At 38.0% G+C, this 17,211-nt stretch overlaps 1 pseudogene; it reads left to right on the top strand.

Annotated features, from left to right (window-relative positions):
• The first annotated feature begins 480 nt into the window (after positions 1–480).
• Positions 481–3,785, top strand: LOC101678739 (annotated as a pseudogene).
• Positions 3,786–17,211: the final 13,426 nt, after the last annotated feature.

Here is a 17,211-nt window from a genome sequence, read left to right on the forward strand (position 1 = left end):
TCTTGAAATATTTCTTTGAGAGTATATCTCTGAAGACTTGCTTTTGCATCTTTAAAATATCTTACAAACACCTACGTGTTCCTCATGCATCGCCTTAAAAGAAGTGGGGTTACTATGTCCCTAATCATCTCAATCGCATCAATAAGCCTTACTCAAGTATGATAGGTATACAGAGTACAAAAATGGAAAAGTTTGAATTCTTAGACTCAAAGAATTTATATTGTATTAGGAAAGCTACTTGTATAAACATATGTTGCAATTCCAAGTGATAACTACAGAAATAATGATGACTCCTAGGTGTGGTGTGAAGGATCAGCTTCAGTGGATGAGGTCAGGCAAGGCTTGACTGATAATAGAGATGACTAAATTCGTTCTTGACGAAGGAGCAGAGGCAGCAGTGGCTGGGGAGGCAGTGGTGGTGGTGGTGGTGGCAGCTCTTGAGGCCCCAGTCTAGGTCCTGGCTTTGGCCCCATTCACACCATGGTTATGCTCCCTGAGCTGCTGGTGCTCCTGGCCACCCTTCTGGCTGCCCTTCTGGTCACAGGCATGAAGAGGAGTGCTTTTTGGGGCAGGTCACTTTGGGCACAACGGTGGGCCTCCTCTTCGAGACAGTGGATGGAGGCTTCCTACTGATATCGATGTGGGGAAGACAGGGCCTGATAATAGAAGAGTTTATAAAGGAGACCGAGAGTCCAATGGGAAATACACATTTGCTGCTGGCATGGATGGAACACATTAGGTTTTGTTTTAGCAACAGGATGTCTACCATGACTCCAAAGACAGTGATGTTTTCCATTGATATTGGGGAGGACCACAAAGGACAAGACATTGAAATAGAAGCTCACCAGGACAAGCTGGAAGAAATGATTAATGAGCAGGCAGGGATGATGGCAGCTGTCGAGCATGAACAGGCGTCCATGGAAGATCAGGAGGGGGTGCGCAGAGCGATCAACAATGACCCAAGCAGCGGAGTGGTCCCTGGGTCCTTCACTGAAGCTTTTGTTCTAGTTGCTGTGAGACTGGGACTGATCTACTACCTGAAGAAACTTTTAAAGTCTGGACAATTGTTTAAAAAGCCTTTTTTGGATGATCTCAAAATCATAATTCACTGTTTACCAAACATCTTGGTCATGCTAATGTCATCTGTTCCTATTTTTTTTTCCAGAACAGTACTTATGTACAGTTATAGATTCACAGCTCATGTTTCTTTGTGATTTGTAGATACTGGGAAAAACACCTTTCTAGGAAAGTTATGGTGAAAATCTGACACTTGATTGGCATATTTTTTTCGTTGAGTTCTGCCTCCGTTATACAGGCCTGTCAGAACTCAAACACTGTAAATGAAATACAGGCATACAATCCCGGTTATAACTTTTTTTCCTTTAGTGTTCACAGTAAAATAAAATGCAGTCTGTTCAGACTAGTACTTTACTGATAGTACTTTAACTAAAATGACTGCATTCTTTGGATCCTTGAACCTACAGTTCGAGTCATTAAAGATTCATTCTGTTGGGTTCTTATGAGAAACAGCAGTCTGAATCTTGTCAATTTCTACCCAGCCTATTGGCAGAGCTCTGACTGGAGCCTATGATCAGGCTGGTCATATGGTCACCTTTATACTTGTCTGTCTTGTGATTTTCTTTAAAGATAAGCCCTAACCCAACAACATTTATCCCCTTAAATTTATATGTTGAACCTTAGGACTCAGTCACCTCCAACCTGAGTTAATGACACAAGCAGCTAATAATCATTTGTAGGTTTCTGCCTAACCTTATAAAAAGTCTCTACTAAAGCCAGTTCTCTGGTGTGCAGTGAATGGTAGCTCTTTCCTTCATACACAGGCCCATCCGCTTTCTCCACTCTTGTCATATAGGAAGTGTGCATTCATGTAATTGAAAAAAAAAAACCTAGATATCTGATGCCAAGGATTACAGCCTCCTGAATTGCACTGCCATGATATACAGCCACTATTTTATTTTTGATCAGTGGCATTTTGGCCACTGTTTCATCAGGGTACTGAACATCACTGTCAGTACTAGGATTTCATTTTTGTTTTACTTGGGACTTCCATGTGAATTTTGTGTAAAATGGAATGACTTTCTCTTGGTCTCTGACGATGAGTTTAAAATTAAAGGAGCATCTGGTTGTGGCATATAATCCAGGATTGTATTGTGACGGATGTATCTTAGTTACTTGAACATTTGTTCGGGATCTTTGCAAGGGGAAAACTAGAAGCAATATGCTTTATATAATTAATTTAAATTTATTACAGGTTTTCATGTTTAAGATAAACAATTTCTCAACCTGAGTGCATATACTTGCAACAGTTTAAAGTGATTGTATTTTACCTTGGGACAACGGTTACAATGTCATTTTTGGGTGTTTTGAGGTTTTGTTTTGTTTCCTTTTCTTTTCTGGTGTGTTTGAAAACACCGCAAAATTTAGTTAAAAGATCTAAACTTAGAATTAGTTGTTATCTAATCTGTCCCATTTCAATAAGTAAATAATTCTTTTTAAAAACAAACAAGCAAAATTGGTTCTTGATGGATAATTAGGGATTAATACATGCGAAGAGAGAGGTATAGAAGAGAATGCATCCTGGTAGACTTGTAGACTATGAGTTAGGAAGGAAGAACAGAAGGGACACAGGCAGGCTTGATGAAGTTTTGTGTATCACAGAAAAGAATTTACTCTAAACAGGAGCTGTTTAAGGTACTCAGGTAAGAACAGGGTATGAGCATACTCATGTTTTCAAAAAGACCTATCTCCTATTCTTTACTGAAGAGGTCTTCTCCAACCCTGATGCTGGGGCGCTGGGCATCCGAGGTCAGATAATAAAAGACATTAGGTAAGCAAGGTGGGCACCTCCAAGACATTGGAGAAATTCAGCCCAGCAATGCATTGACATTTTACCACATCAGCCTGGCAGGAGTGAAAGAAAAGTTTATGCGCTGTAAAGTGTGGTCTTCTAATGCGGCATAATTTTTTCATCCCTTCTAAAGCGTGTTGAGATGCCCGTTCCAGCCCTATCAAACTCTGGTGCAAGACCTGAAGGCGGGCTCAAGTGGAGTGAGGAGCAAAACAGGAGAAACAATTAAGGATTAACCATCATCTGGGTCTTGTTTTAAAAGACATAATACACTTTCGGGGCACCTGGGTGTCTCAGTGGGTTGGACCTCTCTCTGCCTTCGGTTCAGGTCATGATCTCAGGGTCCTGGGATGGAGCCCCACATCGGGCTCTCTGCTCTGAGGGGCGCCTGCTTCCCCCAACTCCGTCTCTCTGCCTACTTGTGATCTCTGTCAAATAAATAAATAAAAATCTTAAAAAAAAAAAAGACATAATAGACTTTCTTTTCAGCAATAGCAGGAACATGAGGGAAATGGCCCAATGAGTTGACCTGCGTGGGTAAAGGTAAATCTGGGCAGTTCGTGCTCTTTGAGGGGCTGCCAGTAGACGTGTTTGGCAGATCCAAGCCTGCCAAACTCGCATAGTCTACGTGAGTTAGGTCCCTCCTCTCTAGGTCGGAATTGCATCAGATCTCTGTCATTTATTCTCCAGAATAAGGATATTTTTTATTTGTTCTGTTTTTGTTTGTTGTTGTTGTTGTCATTGTTTAACAGAGATCATGATAGGGGGTTCAATGTTCTTTTTATTTTCTCTTTTTACCTAGGAAAAATCACTGACTCACAACTACGTCTATGTGCTTACGTCCGTGTATGGGGAAGGAGAACGGGTTAGAAGTCTCCCCAATTTTCTCATCGAGGAAATTCAGGTTTTCATGTGAGCATAATTGAATATATAAATTGAATATGTAAGTTGGGCTGTGAATAAAAGTAAAATATCTACTTACATTTATTAATCATACATACCATGTAAGAAATTCAGATTTCTTAGACATTTTTAGAAATTCTCACACTTAGAAATTCTCACATTTCATGAAATAATTTAATCAAGCTCTTCACATACATTTTTTATATCAATGTCTTTTTACCAATTAAATCCCCTTTAGTGTTATCTTACAGGGTTTTCTAGGCCATACTTTTTTCATGTCTGTCTAAGTTGTCTTGAGTTATAGAACTTTTGAAACCTGTATATAATGTGTCACAAGGAATTTCCTATTCCTTGTTTGTTTAGACTCTTGACATAACACAGAATCAAAATGTACTAAAAGGACATATATCCAGACTTCTCTGCCCTAGATCAAAGCTTATTACCAATTTCTTCTTTATCTTACTATAATTAAAATTTTCATTTAAGTAATCATTAAAGTTGTGTTTAATTGCAGTTTTGATGTCACACCATCCAGAATAATCATTGTCTTTGATAAATTACCACACACCAGCCCCCACTTTCCTTTGGTAGCTTGACTCTGATGGGTCTAAAAGTGTCCTAGATTGGGGTAAAGGAGCCAGGACTTTATATACATTGACCCACCTTTGGATATGATCCGTCTTGGAGAAGGGTCTGTGAATGTGGGTGTTTTGAGTCAGCTGTGACATTACTGCAAGGAGTCAGCTGTCCACACACCTGGGAGCTAGGAGAATGGTGCTTTAACCCTGAAGAAGGCATCTGGATGGCAGAGCACAGCCTTGGTAAGGAGAGCGGGGGGATGGATGGTAGTTAGGTCCTTAACTGACCATCTGTCCACACAGCTGCGGCTGGCCTGTCCTTTGTCCATCGCCACATGGCTCACTGAGGCCCACAAGACCAGTGTTGCTTCTTTCTTGTATTTGGAGTGAAAAAATCCCCTCCCAAGTCTCTTGATGGCCCCTTCTGCCTAAACATCATGGTAGTTTTTTGTCTTTTTTTTTCCCCCTGGGATGTTTCCATCTCATGAGATACTTCTAGGAAGTTACTTCCAGGTCTCCTTTGCTGATCAAGGGACCGTCTGTTTTCCCCTCCTCTCAACCACAGAAAGGGAACGTAGAAATGTGAAGAGTAAGTTTTTTCCCCTAATCTGGGGAATATCTGTCCCCTTTCACATTTATCCAGTGTTTCTAATTCATCCAAATACTTTTCTCCACTCGTTCCATGATTCAGTTCTCCCCAAGGCCTGTTTTTAGAGGTTAAAAGTCAGAAAGAATTGTAAGTTACTGTTCCTTTCCATAAAGTGCTTTCTTTCCATTCCTCTAAATTAGTGAAACCAGTGAAACTTTGCTCTGGGCAAAGACCTGGGCAAGAAGACCTAGAAAAATACTGGCAGAAAAACAAAAACGAAAACAACACAACAACCCAAAATCAACATCATAAAAACACCACACGGTCACTGTTATACTACAGAGTGGCGATGGAATGAAAAGAAGGAAACAGTGTCAAGAGATAAGAAGGAAATCTACAGACTATTATGAACCCTTACCACACTGCTTTCAAATTGTTTATGGTGTGGTTTCCCCCATTACAACTCAGTTCCTTAAAAGTAGGGATTAAGTATTTTCATTAACATATCTCCAATTTCTAGGGGTGCTTAGTATATAATACAACCCTGTGTGTCTTATTCAAATTTCAAGTGTTTCCAATGTTAGCTGTTCGTAGTCTGTTTCCCTGGGTCTTTAAAGGAAAGCTAAGTACTCTCTCTTCTATACTTCCAGGTGTGGTATACACATATACCTATACTATGGCATTCATGATTTTTCTCCGTGATCGTTTGTTTACATTACCTAGCTCCTGCATTAGACCTAGAGCCCTTCAAAGCCAGAAGGTATGAACTATTCATCTTGGCATTAGTGATGTTTACTGATTAACTGCTTTTCAATCTGGAGGTGACATTCACATTCATAGTAACATAGATGAGTCATCAAGCTCTATGATGTGTGCCACTGGCACCTCAGTCTGTAGCAAAATCTAATTTTTTAAAAGCAGAGGAGTGGGTCGTATATATCGGAAATGTATATATTAAGTTAGTTAAATAATGAGATGGGCTTAAGTTTCAGCTCCCTGGAACACCTTACCTAATCAGAACAATTCATCATCTAAAATTGTCGTATAAACAATATATTTTTTAAAGAAATTACAAAGGACATTGAAGTTTTATATCTCTTTAATGCTATTATGAATTGGAATTTAGAGGGTGTAAGGTCAAGTTTTACCAGCAAAACATACAACACATTGTCACAAGAGGGCAGCCTTTTAACATGAATTGTTCCTCAACCTGTCCGTGTTCCTTGAGGTTTTAAGACAATTATGTAAAGCCACACAACTGAATAATGAAACAATGCAAAACATTCAAGCAGATACTTTGCTTTATGGTGTTGGCTTTTTTCTTCATTATTGCTAACAAAAAAAATATTTCAAATCTATAAGAAAACAAGGGCTGAATTGTCTCATGCGGAAAGGTGGCTTTACACAGATGATACCTTTTATACATCGAGTCAGTGGTAGGTCAATGGGTGAGTCGAGTGCACCAGAGTTTTGTACGACCAAATGTGTCTAAACGAGCAAGGCAAGCTGGAGGCATCCAGACTGATATATAAGCCACGGGCAAATTAATATCATTGGATTGCTTGTTTCTGATGTGTAAGTTTTTAAGTGTCTAAAGACACAATGCTGCTGTTAGAGTAAATTCCAAGAGGTCTTGGTGTGTGGCTGGACTCGGTATGCAACACAGCTGAATAGAATTCCTTCTCCCAAAGTCATGAGACATTTCCAGGAGTAGCTCAGGGTGTTGTAGCTACCTGACCCCACCTTGCCCCACCTTACTCCGATTTGGGTTTCTCTTCTGACTGAATGGGAAACTCTCCCAGCCAATAGTGGCTTCACAAGCCCTCCAGGTGATTTTAATTGAGGACTCTTAGCAACTACAGGCAGAGAATAACACAGGACCAAATCTCCCTGTAAGGTTTAAAGATTGCATTTAGTTTTTCAGCCTGAATACCTCTCTCTCTTATCCACAGCCTGGCCCTTTAGCTGCCCTCTCCTCCCCTTCTCCTGCTCCTGCCACACCAACATCTATCTATAGGCTAAACTGCCGCCCTGCCTTGAGGACCAGTACTGACCTATGGCAGAAGGGATTGAAAGACCTCATTTTTTGAAGTCGTGTTTATGCATCACGTCTGACAGCTGTGGAGTGTTCCAGTTATAGTCATGAGACACAGGAGTCTCCCAGTGACCCCATCCCACACGCTGCTGTCAAAAAGTGGCGAGGCGCTTAGCCAAACTAGGGCACTCAGCAGGTGGCATGACAAGAGAGCTCCATGATGATCCTGTGGACCAGAGATCAGAAATGTGTGTCCTACAGACCTGGCAGATTTGGAGAGGATTTTTGGTTGTGCTGGGGACAAAGTGGGCACAAGAGTGATCTTCAGGGACTAATGACTGAAGCCGAAAGAGTGAGTCCATCTCGGCGGTTAACATTTGGTGCTGCTTCCAGCTCACCTAGGACGCTCCTGTCTGGTCCCTGAAATCTAGATGCGGTTCTGGCAAGAGGATGGGGGAGAATCTGAATCGATAATTAAATTTTGCCCCCTAGTGGCTATATACACAACATGTACATTCAGTCATTGTCCTCCATTTAGTGGCAACTTACAGCAGTTCTTAGCCTTGTATCAGGAGGGACTAACTTTCTTAGTAAAAAGTAATACTTTCCTTCATACATTTATAAAATGATGGAAACATCACACACCTGCCCATCCTTATGCAAACTCGGAGCACACTATGATCTTTTCCCCTAAAGATTAACAACTTAAACACAGCTGATCTTCATGTGAGATGGAGTGGAATTTGTTTAAATTAGTGAGATTTTAAAAAATGTTTATTTTATATCCTGATCACAAAAATCATAATAACACATCAGTTTTCAATCTAAAATATAAGTTTTTAATGCATTTGAATTTCATTAAACTTATTTTATCTCAAGGGAGAAGCTCATTAAATTTTTTGGAAGAGCTAAAGCGATAGTTTAAAATATAAATTACTAGGGAGGTTGGATAGTATATCAGCAAAATATGTAAAGTTGTATTGAAAACATTTCATCTCTGCATAATAAGGCACGGAATCTAATCACTGTAGGCCATTTTGGTCTCAAGCTAGAAAAAATCTGATTAAAGCTGATGAGAAGTACTAAAGACAGTATTTAAAAATATATATATGTGTGTATATATATATACAAAAATGTATGATATGAACTTGGTTAACTTTTCACATTATCTCTATAATTCAAAGCGTTATGCCCCATTAATCGGTATTTTATGCATTGAATGTAATTAGATAAATTAATAAATTTGTGGCTTAAGGATTTTAGATGAGCAAACTCCAAAAGGAATACTTGTAAATTAAATATTTTTGAAAGGCATTGATAATGTGTTAACACCAAAAGATTATAAAAGTTAAACCGTTTGTGATGTGGTATAGTCGTTTCCAGTGCATTAGCTGGATTGGAGCTAAATGATAAAAGCAGTTGGGAATTCCGTGCAATGATGTAGCTCTACTGTTGAGAGTTGAAATTTATTTTTGATTCTTGACTGAGTGTACTTCTCTTTTTCTCTTTAAATGGAGAGCAAAACTACTTAGGTAATTTTCAGCTATTTTTCTGGATCTGGGATTTAACTAAAAATATAATATTTAATCAATAAGTATTGGTTAAATATATGGACATATTATATTCTCTAAGTAATTAAGTGGTCAAGTTTATAGTCAAAACTTGTTTTTATATAGAGAGGAATAGTAGAGAAATTGAATGAGGTGGATGTTGTTGAACAAGACAGAGGTTTGTAAGTCTAAATCTTCATCATGGTAACATTGGGGACTTTATAACAAGAAAGAAGTCTGAGTATTACCCATTAAGATACTGATTCAGTTCTTATGGATATTTTAAATTTTTCAAGAAAATCTGAGGTTTTAAGTAATGGAAAAAGCAAATTATGTGACAATAAACATTCCAGTTAATTTAGAGAATTTAATTAAATTTCGTGTTTAGAAAGTATACAGTTTAACCAATATTTTTTCCTATTATTCCTTTTGAAAAAAATTGTTCATCTATCTTTAAATTTTCTGATATTTTCTTCTACCACGTCCAGTGAGCCCACCTAGTAAATTTTTCATATTCAATATTGTGTTCATTAGTTCTATTTCCTTTTTTCTGTAGCTTTTATTTCTCCCTGGAAATTCCCCATGTATGCATATGATCATCTATTTCTTTAATTCTTTTTTTTTTTTTAAGATTTTTTATTTATTTATTTGACAGAGAGAGATCACAAGTAGGCAGAGAGGCAGGCAGAGAGAGAGAGAGAGAGAGAGAGAGGAGGAAGCAGGCTCCCTGCTGAGCAGAGAGCCCGATGCGGGACTCAATTCCAGGACCCTGAGATCATGACCTGAGCCAAAAGCAGCAGCTTAACCCACTGAGCCACCCAGGCGCCCTATTTCTTTAATTCTTGATCATACTTTATATTAGCTAATTTAAAGTCCTTGCCTTCTAATCCCCAAATGTAGGCCATCTCAATGTGTCTGCCCATGGTCTACTTTTTTCTGATATATTGTATTTTCCTTGTCTTTTTACATCTAGCTGTTTCTAATTATATACTGGATTTGGGGCTGATACATTGTAGAGACTCTGTGTTCAGTTATTTTTCTTTGAGAAGTGACTCTTCTAGTATTAGTCATCTATCTGTAGCTCAAACACCAAACCTTCAAACCTTTTTAGTGCACAGTAGTTGAAATCTTCTCTGTTCTAGTCCTTTAGCTGTTGCTTTTTGCAGGGGGTCTATGGGGTCTCCTCTACACATGGGCAGTTTTAGGGGTCACCCATAATCTGTATGGAGCTTTTATGAATATTTCAGATCTTCACTAGCTGTGACATTCCCTTCTGTGACTTTCACTTGAATGGGATTCTCTCCCATTCCACTTGTTTCCCAGCTCTTCTGTTTTCTTACCTTGGAACTCTGTACTCTTCCTCCTCACGCTAGACTCAAATTGTTGCTCAGGGTGTAGTCGTCCAGTTCTTCCACCGTGTAAAACCACAGTAATGCACTTAACCAGAGCAGTTATCTGCCTTCGATAGTCAAACACTTGGTCATTGGATGAGTACTCTGATATTTCCACCTACTTTCTGCCCCCCCCCATAACATTAAATGTGTGTGTGTGTTTTTAAAATGTTTTGGTAGATTTGGGCACCTGGGTGGCTCAGTTGGGCAACAGCCTTTGACTCAGATCATGATCCTGGAGTCCTGGGATCGAGTCATGTGTTGGGGCTCCCTGCTTGGCAGGGAGCCTGCTTCTCCTTCAGACTCTCACCACTCTCATGATCTCCCTCTCTCTCTCATTCTCTCTCTTTCAAATAAGTAAATAAAATCTTTAAAAACATTTTTTATAGTGTTTATAATTTTTCCTCGACATTTGGGTTAGTCAAATATGAGCTACTACTGTACATTATAAAGGAAATTGTAAGTAAAGTAAAGTAAATTGTAAAGTAAATTTTTTGCAAAGTGAATTTTTTGTCTATCATCTTTTGAAAAACCACCCTATATTTAAGGGATTTTCCAAGCTGTGAATTCTCTCTAAAGTGAAGCAAGGCTCAAATCCCTCTATGTCCTCGTGAGCAGATGTGCACTTGAAATTTAGGCTGAGCTCATCAGACATACTCACGCATTTGAGAGGAGGAAAAGTGGTAAGAGGCACTGTTTGTTTGTTTTTTTTCTTTTTTTTTTTTTAAAGATTTTATTTATTTGACAGAGAGAGATCACAAGTGGACAGAGAGGCAAGCAAAGAGAGAGAGAGGAGGAAGCAGGCTCCCCGCAGAGCAGAGAGCCCGATGTGGGACTCGATCCCAGGACCCTGAGATCATGACCTGAGCTGAAGGCAGAGGCTTAACCCACTGAGCCACCCAGGTGCCCCAAGGCACTGTTTTTAGATATCATTTTAATTGATGCAGGCAAGAACAACAATAACTAACTTTTACCAGAGAATTCTGTCTTCAGCGCTTGTTTTCCTGTGGATAAATGGTTAACTTCATGGTACAGAAATAGAATTGCTGTGGTGGTAATGCTTGATTGTGATGATATTTTGGTTTTGTCCTTTTTCTAAATGTTGATTCACTTTTTTTTCTGGCCCTGCTATCTCTACAGTATATAATGTCTCTTATATAATTTGATTCTGGCTTTTTGTTTCCTGGTGTAAACTGGCTTTTAATGGACAACATTCTGACTTTTGAGTGAAATAAAGGGTTTTGGTTGACATAGACTGAAATAACAACAAAGAGGAAAATTAAGAAATCTATCATCTTAATAATATTATATTGACGAAACACTGACAATGCAACAATCCTCTTCCAAAAAATAGAAAGTTTCTAGAATTTCTTTAATTATCTTCAAAACAATATCATTAAATACAATTTCTACCCCACAAAGGATTTCCAGCAATATGCAATACTTAATAGCATACAGATCATTAGGGGGGAAATAATTAGAAGATTGGAAGAGGTGAGCACTTGGCAGTAATCTAGATGGAACTCAGTATGTGCATAGAGCCTTACTACTTTTTATCATGACATTTATAAAATAAAAGTTAGGTTCCTGTGAACCTGCTAATTAATATGACTGTCATAGACATTTCATTAACCTAAACAGTTTAGGTTTCCTGTAGATAGACCACATGTATTCTCATCTTTAACCTTTCCATAATGTTTCCTAATTATAGATTTCATTGATTCTTAATAGCAATGGGACAACAGTGGTTTAGAAAGTTATGTTTTAATTTCTTATCCCTTTTTTTACACCAATATTTAAAGTGATTTTGCCTTTCATTTCCCCTCTAGAGCTAATTATGCATTCTAGGTTAACAAAAACTCCCGGTCATGCTACCACTGGCTTAAACTTTACAATGAAACTCATTATTTCCATTTATTACTATCGCGCATTATGGTAGTATGTGGCTAATTAGTTATCAAGATGTTTTTTGAGAGGTTAAAGAGTTCTTCAAATAAATGTCAACATTAACTTATTTATCTGAATTTTTAAATTTTTTTTCTTTTTTAACCCGAGGGGATACTCATTAAGTTAGGATATGAGTTCTCTCTGGTTAATCAAGTTGCAATAGTTAAATGGATTATTTCTAACGTTTTCCAAAACAGTGAAAATGATTAATTTTTAAAGGCTGTCTTGTGTCTGTTTTATTCAAAGGGGTCAGCTCCTTCATTTAGTTGTTGTTGAAATTTGAGCAACCTTTCTTTCTTCTATTTAATATAGTTACTGACCAGTCCAGTAATATATGAAATTATAGAAAGAGTAATTAGACAAAATAAAGCAGATGTTTTCTGCAACAACCTTTGGGCTTATATCATAAGTCCTGTGCAACTGGTTGTTAATTGCTTCAATTTATGAGTTGAGAAATACAAATGAAAATACTACCTAGTAACAATAGCACATAATTTAAATTATATGAGCCTTTTGTTTTGAGGAAACTCCCTCTAAAAGTGCATATAAAGCCTATAAAGAGTTGTCTGTAGGTGAGGAGGCAAAGACACCTGTGAATAGAACAAATGTTTGACAGAGATGCTTATTTTCTGTGTGTACTATCTTCATGTTGAAGGATTTCCAGAAATATGTAATGCTGCAGGTCACTGATCATGAGGAACAGGCAAGAGGCAAAGGATAGAGTGAAGGTGAGGGTTCGTGGAATTGTTTTTTTAAGAAAATGATCAGATGGGAGGTAAATTCAAAACCTGACTTTACCAAGTAGTATTTTCTAAATGTACCATGTGAGATGATCCATCACCTGTGTGTGTATATTATGCCATGAAACAAGCCATAAGCGCTATGTATTATAATCTCAAAAATCATTGATAGTGGGTGAATTATTTATACTTATGTTAAAAGCAATAATCTTGATTTTTAAGGGGTGTAATGATCTCCTGAAACTATCCCCCAGTGGATTTTTAAGGGGTGTCTCACTGGCAAAATCTCAGCCCCAAATGGCTACCTTCATCAAAAGAATAGGACATTTTCAGCAAGTTTCAGCAAGTGGACGTCCTTATAAGTTTATAAATTGAATTGCTATCAGAATAAAATATTAAATGGTACTATTAATTGAATCCTACAAATGAAAAGCTAGGCCACTACAGTTCTTCCTTCTTAATAATTGAGTTTTAGAAATCTTTTTGTTCATGTCTTTACAGCTGGAGCAACACTCTTAAGACTTTCTTGTGAGACCCATGGCCACCAGTGTAACTGTAATTTAGAACTAATTAGCCCACTTGCAGGGGGCTGGTTAAATTTAACTGAGAGAAATTTCCTAATTGGCATATCCTGGAATTTTAAAAAAAATCTAATAGCATTTATAAGAGAGTATAAGCTTAAAAATATTTTTATTAAATTTTGTGAAACATAAAATATAAATTTTGGTCTTCTGGGTTTTTTTTTAAGATTTTATTTATTTGTTTGATAGAGAGAGAGAGAGAGCACAGGTAGGCAGAGAGGCAGGCAGAGAAAGAGAGGGAGGGAAGCAGGCTCCTCACCGAGCAGAGAGCCCAATGCGGGGCTCCATCTCACGACCCTGAGATCATGACCTCAGTGGAAGGCAGAGACATAACCCACTGAGCCACCCAGGTGCCCCTGGTCTCCTGTTTTGAGGTTTGATAGTGTGTATTATGCAGTCAGTGTGCCCCTGGGCAACAGTTGCTTATTAAGCAAGTTGATGCAAAAGCTTTGGGACTGGTCCAGCTCTAGGTAACACTGTAAAGTATTCGATGCTTGTGTTCAGAGTTTCTTTCTTTCAGACATAACCCCCCTATCAAAAGATACATGGGATGTGGGCAGAGCTTCCCCAAATTGCTGGTGGGAAATATACAATGCATATGTTCCCCTCAGTGGCCTGCATCTCCGGCAAGCCTCTTGGGCAACAGCTGTAACACTGCAGCTCATTCTGTCTCCACCCACTCTTGCACGTGGCAAGACCAGGGAACGTACTTGGCTAAGATGTGTCTAGGTTACAGGATATGTTTATTATTAGCTGGAAGTTAATTTTTCTCACGGTGCAATTCAGTAAATCAATTATTGGTGTAACAATAAGCAAGAAATACAAAAGTCTTAACAACTCCACCTTATTGAGGGAAGTAAGATTTAGGGTAAACCCCAAGTTAGATCACTGGAAAACATGTCTAAAGATAAGAGCACTTAAAGGACCAAGACCAGTTCATAAATACAGTTGACCCTTGAACAGCATGGATTTGAACAGCACAGTTCTTTTGATACACAGATTTTTTTACAATATAGACTGTAAATGTCTTTTCCTTATGATTTGCTTAATAACATTTTCTTTTCACTGGTGTCCTTTACAATAAGAAAACAGTATATGATACATATAACTTAAAAAATATACGTTAATTGACTGTTGATGTTACCAGTAAACCTTCCAGTCACCAGTAGGCTGTTAGTCGTTAAGCTCCTGGGGAGTCAGAAGTTAATAAGAGATTTTTTTCAGCTACATGAGGCTGAGATCAATGCCCCTAACCCCTGCTTTGTTTAGGAGTCAGCTGTGTTCAGTAGTATTTCCTTGATATTTAGCAGTCTAAGAGGGGGAAGCCCAGAAGATCAACAGATTTGGGACTGTTGAAGAGACATGAATAGCACTAGCACTCTGGACATATTCAGACTCAAGCTAAGCAGGATGCTGGATGGCCCATTTATCCTGCACCAACATTTCATCATCACCTTTTTATCTTTGGGTTCTCTCTTTTCAATGTTCTCTAGATGGCTGTACATTTGGCCGCTCTTGGCGTGGGTGGAAGATGATGTCACGCAAGATGTAACTGAGTGAGTTCTATTTTTTTATCATTCAGGATAGCAGTGGTAACATAATAAAAAGTGGTAGTTGGGAAATTAATGTAAGATGCTTCTGGAAAAACAGAGTAAATGATAAGATCAAATGTGAACAATCCGAGAGTCAAGAAAGCTGTTCAGAACATTAATAGTTGCCTTTTAGAAATCTTTTTATTCATGTCCTTATAAGATTTCTTGTGAGACCCATAACTACCAGTATAACTGTAATTCATAGCTAATTGTTTCTGTTTGTGATGGAGCTATAGTTTCCCAATTCCTATCAAGTTCCCATAGTAATATCTAATAATGAAAAAATTAATAAATGAGTATTCAAATGCCCACTGTGATTTCAACAAATGAAAAATGTGTTTGCTAACTTCTGATCATCTGAGATGGGAATTCCTTCCTGCTTACGTGGCTGTTCTCCTGAAACCATGCAGCCACCCAAGAATATAGACTGATAAATTCTAAAAGACCACCTGGTATCAAATGAGACACATTTGTACATTATAAAAATGGGTAGTTTGGGGGCACCTTGCTGGCTTAGTTGGTAGAACATGAAACTCCTGATCTCAGGGTTGTGAGTTCAACATTGGGTGTGGAGCCTATTTAAAAAAAAAAAAAGATACAAAAATACATGTACTTTCTTGTTAACCTCTAAACAGAGCAGGCATTGATCTGTCTTGAATGTTTCTGCATTTATTATGGACTAAACTTGGGTCATGATTTTCTGACTCTTTATCATAGAAGACAGTATTTAGTTTGGGAAATGCTCTTCTTTTTCATTTGAGTATAGTTGACACGTAATGTCACATTAGTGTCAGGTGTGCAGCTTAGTGATTTGACAAGTTTATGCATTATGTTATGTTCACCGCAAGTATAGCTACCATCTGTCCTGTTCCAGCACTATTATAGTATAATTATACAATACTGTAGTCTGTATGCTACAGTACGCATTCTACTCTACCATTCTACTCTGCCTTTTATTCCTGTGATTTACTCATTCCATAACTGGATGCCTGTATCTCCCTCTCCTCTTCTCCATTTTGCCCAATCACACGCTCCCCTTCCTTTATGGAAACCATCAATTTCTTCACTGCATGTATAGGTCTGATTCTGCCTTTTGTTCATTTTTTAAAAAGATTGCACTTATGAGTGAAATCGTATCATATTTGTTCTGTTAAGATTTGATGTAGATGGTAATTTCCATTTATGAGTCTACCTTCTAGCCATTTTAATTGTCAATTCTGTGTAGTCAAGAAGCATAGTTAGAGGCCATCACTGAAACCATGGTATAGTTACTGATATATATATATATATATATATATATATTTATATATATATTTATATATATATAAAATTAGGAGGGGTTTGACCTTTCTCCTAGATCTCTGGGTGGGAGCTGGGCATAGATATTTCTTTCACAGGTCCTTCCAAATTATCCTTGTGTAGATTTTCATGGGCTTGCATTTGGGAACCATTGATGAAGGAAATCACTAGAACCACTATCTTCAGACAGATTTTTCCGTTCTTCCACACATGCAATGGTAGCTTTCTCAGTCCAGTGTTTTGCTTTTGAAATCATAAATTTCGAATATTGATTGATAAGTTTGCTTCCATGAAAGAGCAAAGTTTGACACTGATGAGTTGTGTTTTATGCAGACTCTGAATCACTGTCCACTCCCCATGTGGTCTCCTGTTTTCTGAGTTTTAAGATAAGATTAAAGCCATTCCCCTATATTCTAGTCATGAACCAAATGATTAACGTGAACTATCCGTTTACTAGAAACACACACTCCAAACTCAGCATCTAAGAAGTGACAATTTGAAAAGGCACCAATTTAATCTTCATAGCATTTGTAACTACATTTGCACTCATATTATCGGTGCTCACAATATTTAATTAAGTTTTGTGTTTATAGTGATAACAGAAAATAGTGTATATACAATGAGGAACAAACAAGGCACCCTTAGTGAACACACAACTCAGTGGTATTAGCAGAAATGCCTGATTATAGCCACAAGAAACCTGCCAGCCAGAAGGGATGAGCAGTTTTCCAGGCAGAAAAATAATATTAATCAAGGAACTAAGATGAGCATTGGTGTGTTAAAATACCAAGTATTGATGGTAAGTTTTGCTGTGGTTTCTACCAAGAAGGAAATATAATACTGCAAAAATTTTCTCCTTACATCTCTATTCACTATTGTGAACTAAATATTGTTAATATTTTGTAAAAGCTACTAGCAGCCACTGTGTCATCCAAGATCTATGGGTCAGACTCAACATTGGCGTTTCCCTCTACCTCAATGCACTTTGTCCTACATAGCCTACCTCTTCCAACTCCTTAGCCTCTCTCTAACCCTTTCTTTACAGCTTAACTATTGGTACTTGATTTTTAGAATCTCCTGTTACTGGAAGTTTTGCCTCCCTTCTCAACATCTCGCACACAGTGCAAGATGTGCCAT

The sequence above is a fragment of the Mustela putorius genome, unplaced genomic scaffold (assembly GCF_011764305.1).
Source record: "Mustela putorius furo isolate JIRA1106 unplaced genomic scaffold, ASM1176430v1.1 tig00003834_pilon_pilon_pilon, whole genome shotgun sequence".
NCBI lineage: Eukaryota > Metazoa > Chordata > Mammalia > Carnivora > Mustelidae > Mustela > Mustela putorius.